The 20,730-nt window shown below is 38.9% G+C and overlaps 1 long non-coding RNA gene across 1 annotated transcript; it reads left to right on the top strand.

Moving 5' to 3' along the window:
- Window positions 1-11,284: 11,284 nt before the first annotated feature.
- On the top strand, window positions 11,285-16,112 carry LOC121896307. The gene is made up of 2 exons (XR_006095965.1): window positions 11,285-11,335; window positions 15,995-16,112. It is a non-coding gene; the product is annotated as an uncharacterized LOC121896307 (long non-coding RNA).
- The last annotated feature ends 4,618 nt before the right edge of the window (window positions 16,113-20,730 follow it).

The raw sequence follows: 20,730 nt of genomic DNA, 5'->3' as shown, positions 1-20,730 counted from the left end.
ACTTTTGCCACAAGTAATTACTGGATAATGCTAAATGCTAAAAGTGACTCAGTAATGTTGATGTTAATCAGCTAACATTAGCCACCAGAAGCGACTAGTCATACCAGATCAAGTAAGGCATTTGCAGCAGCGTTAGCCTACTTGGTCTTGAATAGAGCAAGAATTTGTTTTATTGTTTATTAAAGAAATTTATCATTTGTAAAATAATGAATGTGCTATGTCTTCTTTCAAAGGTTACTTGTTTTAATATATGGGATGTTTGGTATCTTTCCTAAGGGGACATCCAATGAAATATGGCTTTCAATTAGCTCCCATTGGAACTGAATGATACTGACAGATCTCTGGCACCACATACAGTGGCCTACACAAACTACCACAAATAATAATGTAAAAATTTCACAATATGGACAGTAAGCTACTTAGAAGCTAATTAGAAGAGATATTAACAGAAACCACATGATCTCCTTCTTACCAGAAAAGCACAAACCAACTCAGCCACAGCACAAAAATGTAGTGTAGATTGCATTTTGACTTATTTATCGATGGTAATTATATGGTGGACGCTGACTGTGAATCCCCTTTTGAAACTGGGAAATACAAAATGTTTTAATTATTATGCTTGGAATACACATCTAAACCACTGACCGCAATATATTTAGTCTTTAGTCTTTTGTTTTATGTTAATTAGCAAAGCAGTAGAAGTGCTGGTAAAAGGATTTTATTACCTTTGGACAGAGTCAGGCTAGCTAAGCGAACTAGCTGCCGGCTGTGGCTTCATATTTAGCAGACATATATGAAAGTGGTATTCATTCATCTTCTTGTCTAAGTCCAGAAAGAAAGTAAATAAGCTTTCTTCTCAAAATATCAAACTATTCCTTAAAGCTGAGTGTTTTGGTTTTACGGCCCTCAACTGTTATACTGCTATTAAAACCTACTGTATCCTACCTGCTCATGACAGACAACAAAGTTAGCACTTAGCTGGTGAACATAGTGGAGCATTCAGCAGCTAAAGAATCACAAATTTACTTTAAGAGTTGGGAAAGAGAACTAACTGCAGAGTGAATATTGGACATTTATCAGGTTGCCAGAAACACACTCTGAATGAATGCTAATGTTTGTCTGTATCCACTGGATGTAGCAACAATTTTCTAACAACTTAGCCATATCAGCTTTTTAAGGTTATAATACATTAGTGTTAAAAACTTATTGCGCTGCATCCAAGTCAACAAACATCAATCATTCAGATTTCATATTCTATGAAAAGTATTAGTTATTGACTTTCAACATATTACCATATTTCATTTACACACGTCAGGAAAGGAAACTGCATTCAGTCTCATAAAAGTAGAGAGTTTTTTTGTAATGTTTTCTGGCATACATAGTCGAAATAAAATCTCATAGAATCAAACTATAGAAACATCCAAGTGCTGTCATTTCAACAGCTTTCCAGTGCCTTTGATCAAACTCATCCAAATCATTTTTCTTGTGCTTTTTACCCACATGTAGTTCAGGGAGAAAGACAAAAAACTGTTTCCCGTAAAGTTGCATAAGTAACATAAAGCTGGGAAACGTGAGGAATGTCAATGTAAGATTTGTACCACATGGCCAATTTGCATGGAAATTATACCCCCATTCTCTGCTCTTCCTTCATCCAGACTCTCCCCACCACTTTACCCCCACCCCCCCTTGCAACATTTTAAAGAATGGCTCTGGCTGTTTTCTGGCGCTGAGCGTGTTTGCTGAGTCATTGTGTAAAAAGCATAGAGGTTGTAGTTAAGAAAGAGGTAGCAGCTAACAGCAAAAGCAAGCTGTGTCTGTCTGTGTGATGTCTGTTCTGGATATAGATCATGTTGATTTATGAGCTAGTGCAGTCTTGGAGGCATTCTGGGATGCAATGGGAGGATTTAATTCAACACATCTGGATCTGAACTACACTCTACTGGCTGCTTGTCTCAGGTTTAGCATTGAGGCTCCCTTTCTGTTGATGTCCATGAGTCTAAGTTATTCTGAAAAGAAAAAATGTCACAGGTTACTTATGTTACTGGACACCAAATACCTAAGCACACTCAAACACTGATTGCTTGGAAATGCCATAGTGAGCATGTATGAACGTGCAACAGGAGAATAAAAGTCAGTCTAATACCATACTGTTAACTTAACATATGTATGTTAACACAGTGTACGATATCTTATACTTGTTTAACGTCCCTTGGCTTTGAAACAATTTGACTTAAAATAAATTAAATTTACTCTGATTTGAATATGTGACAGGCATATTAGACATGATTATTTCCACATTTATTAGCATGTCAATTCATTTCAGGGAGTGGTCAATGAGAGAACAAGTGGAGGTGCATGGTAGCAGTTCAAAAAATATATAGGGTTGATCTGAGAGGATATACAGTAGGTGGCACAATCATGTAACACATATGATTTCAAAACTCCATTAAGAAAAGGAAAGAAAATATAGAAAATAGACTAGTTACACTGTAAAACATCATACAGGAATACCATTTCAGAACTAATATTTATGAGTATTTCTGCCTTTTGACTTTAAGTGATGAATTGAATGAATATACTGACTACTGAGACCTCACGCAACTCATCAAGTTTTTAAAGAAAGGTCACTGAGATCAACATTGAACAGTGCATTATATTTTCTCTACAGCAGCAACTACATTTGGTGGTGTTAGAAGAACTGTTTGTATTTGTTGACGTTACCTAAAATTTAAAGGCAGCCCTTTCACTCACATATGTAAGCTGAAACAACAAGTTACCTTTTACAGTGAACAAGTTTAATAGTAGCTTTTCCTGTTTCCTGCTATGTTTGTTTACAGAGCCAGAGAGTGAAGCTGTGGTTGAGTCTCAGCCACTTCCATCAACCCTTATAGAGGCATTTACAGCAAACAAACTTAACCCTTTAAATCCTAAGCTGCTTTTGCCTGGTTTTCACTCCCTTTAATTACAGGCTTATGTCTCAGCTAGGCATGTCATATATTCTTACTTTCAGGATGAGTTAGGCTTCTTCAACATACCATCATTCTGTATGTCAGTGGTAATACATGTGCACCAAGACAGTTTGATTTTTTTTTTTTTTTTTTGGATTTTGTTTTAGCACTACAGTTCCCATCATGCAAACAAGAAGCACAGCATAATGTTGCCATGGATTTAGTTAGTTGTGGGCTACACTGCAGGCCTGTGATTATAGCTTTAAGTTGCTTACATTGTAACTGAATTGCACTAATCTCCTGTTTGCGCTGTAACCAATATGCAGACAACACTCAGCTGTATACTGAAGAAAAAAATGTCTAAATTTGATGATTAAAAGACAAGATCTAAAGTTATAAGGAGTATATATTATTTCAAAACAGTTTTATAGATGGTTATCCTCATTGGGCATTGGAGCTAAAATCATGAATATTGGACTTATGTTCATCTGATGGGATGATAATGTTACTCTGTGTCTGCTGAGTGAGAAAGCAGTATTGTTTACTAGCACATTAACCATAATAAATGTATAATAACTGTATAAGCTATGAAATGGTCATGGCTTTGTATCCGCCAGCTTGATTTGGTGATATTTTGCCCCCTGGTGGCCAAAACTTGATTTATGCAGCTTTAATGTCTGATATTTTTCAATAAATGAGATACTGTCCTATGCTTTCAGTGAATGCCTTTAACATGCCTCTTTTTTTCATTAAAGGCTTGTTTGGCTATAGGTGGAGACAGTTATATAAAAGTTATTTCTTCGCTATTTAAAAAATATTTAATTTATAGATATATAATGTGGTAATGGTAAAAAAAAAAAGAAAAAAGAAAAAAGGTTTTTCAGTTCCTGAAAAGTTGCTAAGTGACAAACAGCTGCGTGTACTCTTCACACTGTGTCAATGTGTTTGAGGGAGCAGGAGAAACAGATACTGTACACAAATCTGAAGGTCAGAGGCAAGTTACCCTGCAGCAAACTACAACAGCCCATGTGCTGATTTGACATGTGGGATCAGATGATAACTGTTATGCAATTGCTTACAACCCTCAGCCAAGTTCAGAACTTGGTGTGTGTGTATGTGTGTGAGCGCTTGTGTGTTTTAGAGGGGGAAAGAATGAAATAATATGCTAATGAAAGAACACAAGAAAACACATGTCACAAGTACATTGCAACATCAGGGAAATCAGACTGTGTGTGTGTGTGCGTGTGTGCACATGTGTTTGTTACCTTTACAGTATTGTGCTTTCACACATTGCAACAAGTTAGGTTTTCCTTCAAGACAATTATGACTTTATTGCATGTGTTGTCTGCACTGCTAGCCATATGGGGTTTACGTAGATGATCATTCTAAAAGCCTCCATATAGTTGTGTATGTGTGTTTTAATGTTACGTCACCTAATGGATCCTGTCATTATGTAATGTGCATAGTTGGTAGAGAGTCAGGTTAGTTGTCATTCTCAGTCTCCTTCAGCTCAGTTTCATTGCCATTTTTCTTAGAAGTTTTTATGGTGAACTATTTGCTACAATATATACCACATACAGATGTTACATTATGTATCATCAGTCTCAACATTGCGAATGAAAGCCATCTTTATTATTGTTGTACTTGGCTTCACTCAGCCACTCTCCCATATGTGATGTTAAGTTTCAGCTTCTCCATTGTGAGGTGGGTGTAGTACACTAACTTACAGATATTAGGCTAAATGTGGATTTAATTCAATATATAATGTAGATCTGTTCACTTTCTGCACAATTTCCCATATTAATTAACTGAGGAGGCCCTTAGGAATTGTTTGACATTTGGGGGTATTTATTAATCTTTATACTTTGTCTTTTGTACGGATCAAACAAACAAGATATAACATATTAAGAGCCAGCTGTTTTCTGTTTTCCCTGTTTCAAGTTTTTATACTAAACTAAGTCAATAGTCTCCTCCTCCAAGTGTATTTTGTGTCAAACAAAATGTCAAACTATTTGTTTTTAGCATATTTGTCCTTTTTCACCTAGATCATGTCTGATGTGTGTCATTTGTTATTTAAAATCAAAGCAGAAGGCAAATGGCACACAGTGTTCTTCTCTGCTTTGCTAGGCAGCTCATTAATAGTCCAAACTGAACTGATATAACCATACAGTGTGCTGAGATGGGTCTCTTGGGTCCAGCAAAATGCCAGCACTGTTCATTTCATCTGACTAATACAATATGGATTGGTAAACGGTACTTCATTTACACACAGTGAGTGCAAGCAGGAGAAACCCTCTGACACACACACACACACACATACACACATACATGAAAAGACACATTCAACAGAAACCAAAACACACCAACTTGCACACCAGGCATACAAAATAGGCATGTCGGCACTCACGTGGAGAAGAGAGGAATTCACCTTTATATCAACAACTGGATGGTAACCAGCCAACTGAGAGCCAGGTTTATGACAGCAGGAGAGGATGGAGACCACTCCCTAGCAATTGTGTTTCAGAGAGCCCACATGTCTTACATAACTCCCACAGGACACTATGCAATGGGTGCACACAAAGTACCTTCCTGAGGATGGAGTACAGTAGCCCAAAACAAGCCACTCTGTTGATCCTCTGCACTAAACAAAAACTTTACTGCACACGAGTTTGGCTCAGTTGTTAAAGAAAGCACAGGTTTGCCCTAGTGAGCCAATTTAGCATCAAGCTGGTCACAGTTTATCACACGTGCTTGTTTATGTACAAAATGATCTCAATCTAAAAATGCCTCTGTATTACAGCATTACAATTCATGCAGTTAAGACATGGAAAATTGCCTGAGGGGAGAGTGTTCGAGCCATTTTCAGGAGCCACATAACCATCAACCCTCAGTAAAAGTTTTGGCTTGCTTGCTTGAGAAAAAAATAAAGTTTCCATTGGGACTATTGGCAATCATACTTCAATAGAAAGTAGTCTCCAATGAAAACTGTTGACAGAATGCAGATCCTTTAAAAAAGTAGCAAGACCACAATGTAAAAATACTTTATAACAGATGAAAGACCCACATTCAAACTGTTACTAAAGCAGAAGTACAGAAGTATTGCATCACAAGTAAAAGTATATGTCATCATGTCGTGGGTGAGGAAACTTAGCCAGAGTGTCAAGGAAGGTGATAGAAGGCAGACTCAGAGACTTGTCCAATGACTAAAAAAAAAGTGATTTATTTAGACCAATGTAACCAAAGAAAAAAGTGTCTCCAAAAAACAAATCAAACTCACCTTAACTAGCTTAACTCAGAAAAACTCAAACTCAGGCATGATCAAATGCAATACCACACATAAATCCTGTTTTCTGCTCTTTTCTCCTAAACCAACAACTCTCCCATTGAATTGGTCCTCCAATCAGTCTGGGCAAAGCCATATTTCTCGCAGGGGTGTCCTTTCCCTTATACCAACAACTGGTATATGAAAATGTCACTTGTATCAGTTAACATTGTTTTCACACACATCAATCAACACCATAGTCCTCACCATAAGCCAAAACTGAATACAAAATCACACAAATAGTAAACCAAACACTAAAACACCCACCCCCATTCTTGGTCTAACCCAGTGACATCACTGATGATGTCACCCATTGTATAAATACAGGAAGTGGTTAGGTGCCTCCTCCTTTTATCTCCTGAAAGTATGGTGGGTATGGTAAGTAACACAACAAGCTAATATATAACTCAAGAAGCTCCGGACCTAATAACAAAACAGTAAATGAGCTTAAATACTTGTCTGTCTTGATTAAACCAGAAGTTGTAAATATAACAAAACAATGCTAAACACAAACAAACCTGGGATAGTATGCAAAAGCAAAGCTACAAATATAGATGTTAAACTGTTAAACAAAGTGTTGATCACATGTTAATCTGACAAATTAACAACCAACTATAGCTATCAAATAAATGTAGTGGGGTAAAAAGCACGTAAGTACAGTATTTGAGTAAATTGATTTTGTTACATGCTACCGTTGCTGTTTAAAATGTCATTGTTCAGTCCTGTGAACAACACAAATTAAATTCCATTCCCCTCAACTGCACTGATGGGGCAGCAAAAAATTCATGGCAGACATCACAAAAACTGAAACAGAATCTCTTGATACCACTTCAGATGTTAAAGATGTGTCACTGAAAATGTTCAGATATTTTAGTGTTGTAAACTCTGAAAATGATTTTACATCGCATTCCAGGACCTTTGCCTCCTTTTCAATACAATAGGTTACTTATACACAATTAAATAAAAGCATGGAGGATGGATTCTGTGCTGCTCTTGGACTACATGCACTTTATCTTCAGCTGTCCTCTTCAGCCTAGGCAGTGGCATTCCTGCATACAACTCAAACGTGTTGGAATTGTCATTAGCTTGTGTGTTTTCCTAATTTACACGCAAAGAGACGAATTAAGGAGAGAAAGAAGGAAAACAATTTTATTCCCTTTCATTCTTTCTTTTTCATTTTCCATCCCATAATTTTTTAGGGCAGCAGCAAAAGCTATTATACATTTTAAAAAAAAATGGAAATGCATGTTCTTGCCTCACTGATCCAACATAAACTTTTGGTGAATAGTGACAATCTGTCTGAGATGACTGACGCCAAACTACTGGCAGAGAAGTGAAGTCAGTGAAACCTGCGGTTCAACGTCAAAGTAGAAAAGCAGTGTGGTATACAGAGGGGGGGAGGGCTATGAGTTTACCCTCAACTCACCTTGTAGACATGCTCTCTTCCACTCCTAGACTATCATGTCAAACCAGGAAACCCATGTGGACTAAGATTACTAAAACTACACAAACACCAACCGAATAGTAAATTCTTGGCTATACTGCATGGTATCACTGCCTCAACACAATATCCTATAACTTTTAATAACATCTGTCACAACTATCACTCTCTTCTTTATATTTTCCTGTCCTTCCCTCTCCTCTCTGTCCACATTAACATATGGTTTACATTTTAGGCATTTACCAGTGACTTAAAACGAAGGCAGAGTACAGAGGAGAAATCAATCATTTTTCTTCCTTCCTTTCTTTTCCCATTTCTCTCTCTCACAGACTAGAGGTGATTTTAATGAAGCAGAACAAACTGGCAAAGAGTCGGTGGGCAGAGGGCCAGAGAGGCCAGGCGCTCATGGGGTTGGGATTGGAGCGTGACCGCCAGACCCAGGCTAAAGACTTTCAAAGCATTTTTAACTGGTGTGACATACTGTAGTAGTATCACTTGGGAGCATAAATTGCAGTTTTACTTTAAACTGGTGAAAGCTAGCCCAAAGCGAGTAACCTTCTTGGCAGCTGTGAGTGTGAAATGATGAAAATGCCATAAGTGAAACCTGCAACAACTGATTTTTTGGCCACTTGGGGGCAGCGGAAACAAACTGTAAACACAACATTGACATAGCAAACTTGTTACTGTAGCAAACAGTTATCTATATAAAGGGGCGTCATACAGTATATAGTATACAGTATTTTTTTTTTTAGGGGGCACAGTTTCACAATGAATAAGTTAATGTTCACACCAAACCAAGTTACTACCGGTAATTACCTGCTTTATCGGCTTCTATGTTTATGATCAAACCAGCCCCCTGCCAGTATCTATCTAGAACTATAAGTGAATGACACTAATTAACACTATATTGCATTTAATAGCAATATTGAACAAGAAAATATTATTGAAAAAGCTTTAAACCTAAACCAGCTAACATTAGCTGGTTAGCTAACCAACACTGTTGATTATTATTTAACATTAAGTAAAGAAAGCTCACAAACATGTAGCTACTGTTTTTACTATTTAGCTCTTTCAAAAATCTCCTTATGTCCATCCCGTTTTGTTGGACGTGTTTCAGTGCTGCAATAATGAATACAATAATAATAATACAATAATTTAGCCACTAATAGGCTAATAGCAAAGGACAACAAGCTAACACTAATGTTTGTGTCTTATAGTTAAAATCACTGATGCTAAAGTCACATTAAACAGGGAAATTCTGAAGCTCTGAGGAATTAACAAATTCATCAAGTCATACTGTTTTAAGCGTGAGAGGAGATTGGTTGTTCATATCTCTGCAGTTAACACAACTATAATTTGCAACAATTCTGCACAACTTCCACAGCTGAGTGGCTCTACTAGCTCTGCTGCTACTACATAGTGCTTTCTAGCTGGAAGGAACCAAATAGCCTAAGCTGTGTGTAGCAGGCAGAAATAAAAACATACAAAAATGCCACTTTTGTTTCTATATTATATTATTAAGGGTAATTAAAAACACTGTCAAAATAGAATTTAACAATTTAAATAATTTGAGGGGTTCATCTGTCACATTTCTGGCAACCTCGCAATATTCTTTTTACTCTGTTTTTGGTCACAACTAACTCCTGAGGGAAATACCTGGATCCTTAGTTCCTAAAAGCTTCACTATGTGCACTAGCTAATTGTAAAGTTGTCTGTCTGCTGTTTGTGGCTGGGCAGGTGGCATACAGTGGGCTTTATGAAAACCCAAACAGTGAGGCACCCACGGTTTTGAAAACCTACTGTACGAAAACAGGTGACTGCTGCGGCTGAAATCAATGATGTGAGTGTGGTAAGAGTGATTGTCATTAAAGACAGAGTGGCAAAGAACCTCGGGGAAGGATTTAATAATTGATGAGAGCAACGTGTTGGAACACATAATGTCTGAAGTTACAGTAGCAAGTTGTCATGCAGGTGAGTGGTCTGACAAAGAACGGGGTAAACCGGTTTTATGATCGTTCTCACTGTCAGTCCTTCACTCACAGCTATTATCCTTGACTTTTACTTTAAGTCTGCTGTTGTTCTGAGACTCTGAATGAATGTGTTCTTTCAAAAATGATTCATAGCCTTTCTTGTGATCTTGACAAACAAAAAGAATGCAGAAATGTCAAAAACATTTTCAGGAGATCACTAAAATATTAAATAGATAAATGTTATTGTCTTTACAGCAAAAAAGCATTGCATATTATTTTTGCCATGCTTGACTTTCTCTGGTGACAACTGTAAGCATGGATCACAGCCAGCTCAGTGTCAAGTAAAGTAAATGTTTGAAGGACTTTCAGAGTTTGGTCCATTATCTGTCTTCAGAACACACCGCTGTCCAATGTAACAGGCTGTGATATAAAGTGTTAATGTGAGGACTGGCTTCATCATGTATTTATCTAATGAGTCATGTACACTGGGGGAAGGCAATGATGACCATCATCTGCCCTCAACAGCAACTGCAAAGACACACATTATGTCTTTGTATGTGCACTGGTGTGTATTTTGTCATCTGTCTTTGAGACCTTTTGAGTGTCCATAAATGTAAATGTAAATTTAAACGTCTGTAAAGTATTATCAGCTCTTGTGTAACACACACACAAAGCGTCACTGTCACCAGTGAAGCAGAAATCCTCACCTCTAGTCTGAACGCCTTTTAAAACATTACGTATGTGTTTGCTGTAATTAAGCCTCAATTGGCACTTTAACACTGACACTTTTTAATGAGTTTCTGATCCAGCGTGTTATTTACAGTCTCCCTCTGTTGCTTTTCCACTTATTCATACACTGCCTGCTTTAAATGAATGATTAAATCTTGCAAAGCGGTTTACATAAAGTACCCCTGAGGTTTCTAATTCAGCCATTCCAAATGTTTTTTGACGTGCAGATTTCATGGTCAGTGTGGGATGCAGAAAAGGTTATAGTGAGGAAAAGAAGAAATGAGAATACCCATCCTATCCCTCCTTCTCAAGCAGGAAGTATGTTCATATTGGACAATTCTGCAGCTCACAATTTATCCTCAATGCCAATGTTCAGTGCCAGTGGAGGAAATAGTCTGGCCTTTATTCACCGTAGCGAGAGAAAAGTAAAGGTATGGGAGTTTGAGTTGTGCAACATTCATGCAGGAAACAGGAGTTAGTTCCCATCACACATCAGAACTTTTTTTTTTTTTTTTTTTACTTTAAGTCATCATTAACCACACTGAAGTTACCATGCGTGGATACAGTAGAATTTTTTTTTTTTTTAATACATTGGCCTTTAATGTAATTCTATGTAATTCTGTTTTTTGCAGAAACATCTGTTATTTCTGCAATAGAGATGCCCAACCCAGTATCCATAAGAATTATTGGATGATTCTGTAACCCGTGATTTAGGTCTAGTTCCAATGGTCAGTGCCAATGCAGGAGGTAGTGTGGAAAATTTAGCTGGCACAACTATGATCTCTCTCCAACCTTCACTACAACATGGTTACCATGTGTAGATATTATAAAAAGTGAGAATTTTATTAGTCCAATATGAACATTCATGTCTGGCAATAGGGTTGGGTCACTCAAATGATGCAGTTCCCCTTTGGGCCAGTCATAAGTAAGTATATTTCCTTGATATAAGCAATAAATTACATATCACTACAGTACAGGAAAAAGTCATTACGTGTGAGCAAGCAGGCACAACCTTTACACATCCGATGTTTGAAGCAAAAAATTATAAATGGTTTTCCATAGTGGAAGCAGAAATATGAAAACATATTGTTTTAGAATTGAAGTTGAGTGATTGTTTGCTCATAAGACTCCACAATAAATCACTATTGCCTCTTCTGAACAGAACAATTAGAAAATGACATTTTGGAAAACAAAATCTCCAAAGGAACGGATTTGAGGCTAAATTATTACTTTTAAAAATTATATTAACTCTGAAGAATTGATCGTAAACAGTCTTCAAAGTGGAAGGAATAAAATCGATAACAACTGAAATTAGGAAGTACTTTAAAAAGTGTTGTTCGTTGGACATGAGAAGCGTTTGGAAAAAGTTTACACCATGTTCAGCTCTGTAATATCCTTTTAATGAATCATCTAAAGTTATCTAATATCATTCTTCTGATATGCAATATAAATTTGTCATAAACAGACCAAATTAAAAGTCTTATTACTCTCATCAACCTTTTGGAGAAAGAAAGAGAATTATTTGGAGAACTGAATTTGGCCTGAGGGTCATTGATTGGGGAGCCTAATTAAACCAGTGATGCATGGAAAAGAATCTGAGGCTAAATGTAAGGTGAAGCCTGGACCTGTTGGCAGACGTCATTGAATGCCTTTAAATTTAGATTTCCACAAAAAGAAAGTGGCAGGGAGAGAGAGAAGAATAGGTTTTTGTGTGTTTTAGTCACAGTCACAAAAACAAAAAAAATTCCAACAATGCAGTGTTCTCTGATCTCTGAACACATGGACTTATGTTTTTCAAAGCATCAGGAATGTTAAGGAAGCAGTATTTTCGATTGTCAAACAGCATCTGAAACCTTGGTAGCTATATCTGTCAGTTTATGGAACTATGCGCTGACTGGCCAGGTCTGCAGAGGTGAGACAGTAGATCTTTGTCAAGCTCTCATTTTTTATTCTTCACACGACTACTTCTGTCAGTTTGTGTGTACAAAGTGCAGCTCCATGAATTCCTTCACGGAGAAACTATCCCAAAGAGTGAGCTGTTATCCCCATTTCTACAATTTGCACGTCTCACTCCTTTCTATGACAGCTACATTCATTTATGTTTCAGCGAGGCTCAAAAGGGTTTTATTGTAGGGGGAACCCAGAATTTACCAGGTGAGTTGGAGTACACAGAGGGATTATTCATTGTTTTGGGGGATTGGTTTTTTAAAGTACATCAAACAATAAGTTTGTCAATGTTTCCTATGTTAGGACACTTTGGATAACACGTAGTTGTCCGTCTTGTTTTTAATTAGAAAGGTTATTCAGATTACTGAATCAATTTTTTCATTTGTACTCTTTTAAGATTCAGTGAGAGACTTCCGCAGTTATTATTTTTTATTGTTTTGCAGATCCTTTTTATTTGTATTGCAGATCTTTGGCAGTCAATAAAGGAAATGCATCAGGGTAACAATACAAACACTAAAAATGAGCTCATGAAAACAACACACAGGTCATGGACCAAACAGTCAATGCACAAGGAAACAGAGGTTATATTTCAAAGTTGAGTTTATTTTCCCCAAAAGATTAAACAAATACACATAAATGAAGGTAACTAAACTAACTGAGTTATAGGGCCCTTAAAAAGAGGTCAACAATACATAACTCCGATGAACAATAAGGCTAACAAAACAAGACATTAACTCAACTAAACCTGGACCTAAAAGACATAGAGACATACTAGGAAACATACTGGCTGATCAAACCAATAAATACACCCCTTCAAACTCACTTCTCAACGTAGCCGGAGCTAAGTTAATATCAAAGTCACACACCACCTCAGCTGCTGTCATCGATAATAAACATCTTAAAGGTTCTATATGGAAGAATCAGAAATTCCCTCTCATTATTGACACAGGTGGCCGTTGAGGTGAGCTGGAGTCAGCATCCTGTTGCTTGCACACATGCGCACGAAATCAAAAGCAGGATTGAAGATTCTCCTAGTATTTTATTTGTCTCCACCCCCACCTACTTGTGCATGTCTGGTACAGTTTTAAAGAAAAAGAAAACAACATTTAAAAGACGACACAGCATGGCATACTAGTAGCCAGCAGCTGCATTACTTTTCTGGAACACCATGGCCACTGCCGGAGTCGGAGATGATGGAGAAACAACAGAACTGGAAAATCCTTCTGCTTCCCTGAAGTCATCAGTGTTACACACTTCAGTAAAGTTGGAAATATATTGACAGATTCAAACTTCCCAGATCAAATACTCATAAGTTAAACATTAAAACACAAACAACACCTCTTTCCTACCATAGTAAGGTAGACAACGAGCTACAACCTAATTTTCACTAAAATGAGCTGTTCTCCGAGCGTGACTAATAACATTGGTCCTCTATGTACAACCGCCTTTGAGACAAGTGTTCAGGAACTGTCTACAAATTGCAACACTTGAACTTAAACTTAGTTTCTTCACCTGCAAAACGCCACCAGGATTAATCCACCACTATGTTTTCTCAGGCAGCCATGTTTCTCTACGGTTCATGCTTGTCACTGCTCAACAGTTGCCATGGTAGCTGGTACACCCTTCGGAAGAGGGGGACAGGCACTCAAACTGGCCTTTCTGAATAGGGCTGTTTAGACAGGATGAGAAGGCTGCCGTGGTGCTTGATCCTTGTGGTATTTTGTCCAAAGCATGTCAGATACATTTTATTAAGACCCCAGGGAACCATGTTAACTTGTGGAAAAGGGATATAATATGGCCCCTTTAAGTGACTGCAAACGAAAGTAACTGAACATGTGGTAATGATGTGGGTGAGTGTGTGTGTGTGTGTGTGTGTGTGTGTATGTGTGTGTGTGTGTGTGTGAAACCTTAGATCTTCAATTGTGTGATTGTGGCTACAGCCATCACACACAACATAAAACAGTAATTCTGCACACATGTTCCATCACCTGATGATAAGAAATGCATTGCAGAGTCACTTACCTCTGTTCAATAGAAGTACACATGTAGGCATACAGATGCTGCTGTCATGTACATGTATGTCAGTGTCAATAATATATTATAATTTCGGAAAGACTAATGTAAAGACTGACTTGATGAAAGGGGATAAAGTGCATGGAGACACCAGGGGCCTGAGAGAGAGTGAGACAAACGAAGTTGTGTTTAGAAAAACTAGGAAATTTGTTTGGGGGGGGGCACAGGGAGGGTTCATTTTGTCAGCATGTACCTGCACTGACTCAAGTAGCTAAAACCTGCAGTGAGAGCAAGGACCCTGAAGCTGAACACACACTCACTCACTCTGTCTTATGTAATCATGTGTATGTGTGCAGTGTGTGTAGTGTAAGTGTGTGCTTGTGTGTGGCTTGGCTTACATATATATGTGCATATGCACATGGGAGCCATATAAAAAGCAATACATTCACCGCCCTCCCACCCTTGTCACCTTTTACCACACATTATTTACAGCTGCATAGGAGCTCTGTGGCTACATTATACTTATTTACACTCGCTTTAACAGCACTTTAAGAAAAGAAGCCATGAATTAGAGGCACACACACTTTTGAAAGGCGCAGGAGAACGCTGTAAAAAAGAAGTGCAGGGGAAACATAACACACATGCGCTGGGCGCTCTCATTCCGAGTTGCCCTCAGGTCTTGTGAATGTAAGGAATTCACAGCAAGGGGTGGAGGAAAAAGGCTGTTTGCCAGCGCTGCGTCTTCTGTGTCTAAACGTGTGACACACATTCAGTCACACACACATGCACCCGGCAGGAGGCTTTTTAACTAAGCTCATACACAGGAACAAACACGTATAATTCGCAAACGTACACAGACAAAACTGTATAAGTGCACACAAATGAGGCACAAGCATACAGAAGCACACACAGCTACACGCAACATGAGACCTTCTTAAGTAAACCTATAACAGCTTTCATCATCTGGTTGTGCCTAGCATGTTCTAACACAAACTAATGTCTGTCAGGCAAAATGTCAGTCATGTATCACACACTGCAAGTACACTTTTCTCCTCGGGACAAAATCAGTCAGATAATGGCTTTAAGATGTGACAAGACTTAATTTAATTGATTTAATTTTTAATCACATAAAAACATAGTTTCTTAAATTTGGGAAATTACATTTCCCTCTCTAAAACATTTATGGATATGCAGGTATGTTTGCAGTGTTGACCCACAACCACATTTTATGCTTTTATGAGTTTGTATTTTCAGGTCAGGAGTTTCAATGTCCCCTGCTTCACCTGAATTGAAAAAATATGTTTGTTGTTTTATTCACTTCAATCACATTAATGAGGTAATGCATCCTAAATAGGAATAGCAGATTTAACTCTCATTGAACCATTTTATCTCTAGATTCATCAAGTACAGACTACTAGATACAGTGCATGGATTTCACACACCTCTAGCTCTGACCTGTTTACAAACTGGAATGACATGAAGCCCAACTTTATGAAAAACCTCAAACAAACCTGACCTGAATCAACTTCCCATACACTGGCAATGGTGCAGCACCAAAAGATGTCGCCAGTATAATTTTGACTATTCCATATCTGCTCTCATGAAACTTAATTTGTGGTTTCAGAGTCGATGAACAAGACACTTCCCCACCAACTTCTGTGGCTGACTTCTGATGTCCGTTTGGAGGGAGACAAGAGAGAAGATCATTTTCCTACAAGGATCAATAAAGTATTGCAAAATCAGGTTTTTGGGTGGATTTTCAGTTTCAAGTTCCTGGCGTACTTGTTTCCATGAGTGCTGGCTTGTGTTCACTGAGTAAGAGAGTGGTGGAAAATAAAGTCAAAACACAAGCCTCTTTCATAGAACACCTTGGGAAGTTTACTTTTCGTGTGTGTGTATGTGTGTTTGCAGGACAAAGAGAGAGAGCTGTGTCTTCATGTATATGTGGTGGTGGATGAAATTCTCAGTAGGCAGAATATGCACATGGGGGGTAAAAAGAAGGGAGCATTTTACCTAATAAATCTCATCTGGTCGACTTTGTTACACTATTAAATTACCCCACAGTCATTTACATTTATTGAAATTTAGCACAGGTTTCCTGAGCAGCTTCACTCTACAGCATGCCAGAGATGTCAAGAATCAAAGGAAAACTAACCAGCTACATACAGACACTTGAGATCACTCAGCCAGCTACTATGTGTAGAGGATACAAGAGCAAAATATGTTATTGCCTAAATCTGCAATACATGACTTTATCTTTTCTAGTCTATCATACAGAGTTTCTGCTTACAGTGAATCCCTCTGATGCTACACGCCAAATTCAGCAAAGCACCAAGAGATAAAAGAAATGGAAACTCTGAGAAATAGTCTGCTGCTATGTAATGTAATGTAATGTTCTGGCTCCAAATGATGCCTGTGGGAAGCAGAATGAAGTTAATTGAAGCGCTTTAATGAGGGCTGTCTTACATCACTGATACTCTCTCTTCCTCTCTCTCTGTGAAAATGTTGTAAAACCACTTTTTCATGTCTTAACTTTAAAGGAAGAATTACATGCTTCACTGTGGATTGAGAAAAATACAGTGTGGATGCTTTGTAGTTCCTGATTAAGTTGACATTTCAGATTTGGTTTTACCCAGCAGCCACAATATAATAACTAGCATGGCAGAAAAGACAGAGTGAGTATGCTACCAACGCAGAATACCATGCTGACGTATACATTATTATACACGCTAACAGATGCTCAGTAATTATTACATTTTGTTCATTGTTTATAAAGAAATGTGTGAAACAGCCCAGGGTGACAACAACATACAATGAGTCAGTCATACTGATGAACAGTGGCAAGCTGCCTCTGACCAAACACACTCTAACATCTCATTCTCATCAAACCAACACTATCAACACCCCAACATCAAAGACACGGAATCTTTGACAGCCTCTTTCATACTTTTAATTGCTTGTGCTGTTATCAGCTTCTTTCAGTCTTGCTGTCCCCTCTGGGTGGGGCTCAATGTCTTGAATTTTTAAAAATGTGTTCTTTGTACTGTTACTAAATTCTCATTGCTGTGGTGTTTTGGCACTGCACATTCTAGATATTACTGCTCAGTCACTTGATTGAGTTTCTGTAGATGTAGCTTTTTTCTTTTAACCTCATCCATGTATTCACAAACTGCTGCAGAAACATAAAATTCTTCATCTTGCACACCAGAGGAACAGTCACCTATTTACGCATCCAGCAGATACAGATCAACATTAGCATTCATTTGGAGTCTTTTTCTTGGCACTTGGCAAATGTAAGTCCAATAATCACTCCCCTTTTAGCTCTGTTTTTGGTCTCCACTAACTCCCGGGGTAAATATCTGGCTCTTTAGCTGCTAAATGCGACACTATGTTCACTAACTAGTTAATAACTTTGCCCGTCTGCTGTTTGGTGCTGGTCAGGAAGTGTACAAACCAAAACAATGACTTGAAAGAGGCTAAAAAGCTCTGCAAAACTCAGGGGAACTGTAGATTCAAATGATAATTCTCTTGAGGTTCATTACTATGAGATACTACTACTGCACCCTCTCTACGTTTAAGAGTAGGCTTAAAATTGTCCTTTTTGATAAAGCTTATAGGTAGGGTGAGCCCAGGCTGGCCTTGGACCAGCCCCTAGTTATGCTGCTATAGGCCTAGACTGCTGGGGGACTTCCCATGATGTACTGAGCTCCTCTCTCCTCCTCCACATCTCGATCTGTATGCATTCATGTACCATTAATACATGTTAGTGACTTGGCTTCTTCTCTGGAGTTTTTGTACTTTCTCGTCTTGCAGGTTTCTATGGATCATGGTTGCGGACCACCTGGTTATGGATCACGGGCTTTCATGGGTCGTGGTTTCAGACTGCCTGCTGCCACGGTCCTGCTTGACGCCCACGCCTGCTATTATTATTATTATTATTATTATTATTATTATTATTAGTCATTTCTTTATATTATATATATATTTGTTTTTATTAGTCATATTTCTATTAGTATCATTGTTGTTTTCGTTATTATTGTTGTTATGCTTCTCTGTCTGTCAGAGTCTGCTCTCCCCCTCACCTGTTGCTGTGGGAATCATCCAATCATCCAATCATTCAGTCTCACTCTCTGCTCTGCCACACCCCTCATTAGTTCAACCACCTTCACCTGGCGCTCCCACCTGCTCATCATCTGCAATCAGCCAGTATATAAGCTGCCTCGGCCCACTCCCTCCTTGTCAGATTGTCTACGCTACTATGCTCAGTCATCTTGCTATCTTCACTGGACTGCCTTCCCGGTTTCTGATCAGCTTGTCTTCGACCATCGCCCCTCGTCTCTGCCCCGGTAAACCCACCAGCCTTCTGTCCCTGACTCTGAGTTCTGCCTGCCTGTTCCCTGGTCTTTGTCTGCTGTGGGAGTGGAAGATCGGGGTTCAAAAACTGTGTTTCTCTGACCGTGCTAATATTGCCCTGACATCGTGTGAAATAAAGACTGCAAAGTTTATACCCGTGTCATTTGTGCTGCTATTGGGTCCAACCTATACCCGTTACACTGTCTGTCTCTCTCCCCTCTCCTCCCTCCCTCTTTCTCTCTAAACCCAACCGGTCAAGGCAGATGGCCGCCCACCTAAAGCCCAGTTCTGCTGAATGTTGGGTCTCTGTTAATTAAAGAGTATGGTCTAGACCTGCTCTATGTGAAAAGTGCCCTGAGATAACGTCTGTTGTGATTTGTAATTTGTAATTTGTGAATTATTCATTATTGAACGCCTCTGGTACGGAGAAGGTTCCTCAGACGCTTCACTAAAAATGCAACACTTGTTTTTCTTCTTCTTGTTTTCTGTATACATTCCAAATAGTCAACTGTTATATGACACAGTTTGAACTTTTTCTTTGACTCTTCAACCAAATGACAGTAAAAGCTATAAAAACTTCAACAGTCTGTCTCTGAACAGCCTGAATGCTCGACCACACCTGAAGAACCAACGACAGAATTGTAAGGAGACTCCTGCTGTTGGCTGTGCCCCATGGGTGGACAGGCCATTATTGAGGTGTTTATTGGTAGTCATTTGGCCCAAAATGGAGGAGCATTATTTCAAATTACAATAATGGTGGTCATTATTTGGATCTCAAATTCAGTCAGTTCTCATAACCCCATCAGGAGACCACAAGCTGGCTGAAGGCACACATACAGTAGTAATTTAAATATACTGACGAGGTACAGTATATATGTACAAATCTATGCAGAAAAAATACACACACAAACGCACTGTGACTGTGGCAGGTAAATTAATGCTACCACGTTGATTGGGTGGCTCAGAGATTTGAAGTGACTCAATGAGGAAGTCATTCATCTCATGGAGACTGCCCTTCCTTCCTGTGCTATTTATTCCTTGCCCCGTAATCCACCCCACCCTCACCACAGGAATCACTGACATTACTCAGAAACTGATTTCTTTGACCAGTAAACTGATGTAAAGTCTAAATATTCCTGTTCAGGACATTGTGAATCCACCCATTCATCTATTTTAAGGGTCTTTGGGGGGTTGCAGTGGAAGCAGCTAAGCAAGGTAGCCTACATGTCCTTGTCCCAGGCCATGTCTTCCAGCTCTTCCTGGGGGATCCAGACACATTCCTTGACCGCATGGGATAGGTAATCCCAGTTGCATGTTCTCCTGCCAGTTAGATGTGTCTGGAATAACTCCTGGAAGGGGTGCAGCAGGAGGAATAGTTGTTGTACCCTAAGCTTCTTCAGTATGTCTGAGCCCTTCACCCTATCTGAAGGTGAATCCAGACATCCTTTTGAAGGAATCCCATTTTAGCTGCTAGTATGGTTGGGATGAGAGTCAATGCCTCCAAGTCTGAGGCCAAGGTACTTGCCGGAAAAAGGGGTGGTCACTCTGGATTAGAGGTGAGTTTCTGCGCCAAGTGAAGGAGCTTAAGTACTTCTGGGTATTTGTTTACAAGCAGGGGTAAAATGGAGCATGAGATTAACAGGCGGATTGGTGTGGCATCAGCAATAATGTGGGCATTGTACCAGATTGTCGTGTTGAAGAGGGAGCTAAGCCTGAACGTGAAGCTCTCAATTTACCGGTCAATCACCCGATATTTCAACCCTCACCTGTGGTCATGAGCTTTAGAGAGTGACCAGAAGTACAAGATTGTGGACACAAGCATCTGAAATGAGTTTCCTTTGCAAGAGATAGGGAAGGAGCTCAGACATCTGAGGGGAGCTTGGAGTAGAGCTGCTGCTCCATTGCATCAAAGGGGTCAGTTGAGATGGTTCAGGCATCTGATAAAGATGCTTTATGGATGCCTCCCTCAAGGGTTTTTCCGGGCAAGTATAACTGGGACGAGATCCA

The sequence above is a fragment of the Thunnus maccoyii genome, chromosome 4 (genome assembly GCF_910596095.1).
Source record: "Thunnus maccoyii chromosome 4, fThuMac1.1, whole genome shotgun sequence".
Taxonomy (NCBI): domain Eukaryota; kingdom Metazoa; phylum Chordata; class Actinopteri; order Scombriformes; family Scombridae; genus Thunnus; species Thunnus maccoyii.
Note: the sequence above shows the minus strand (reverse complement) of the source record. Positions and strands in the feature narration are given on the sequence as shown.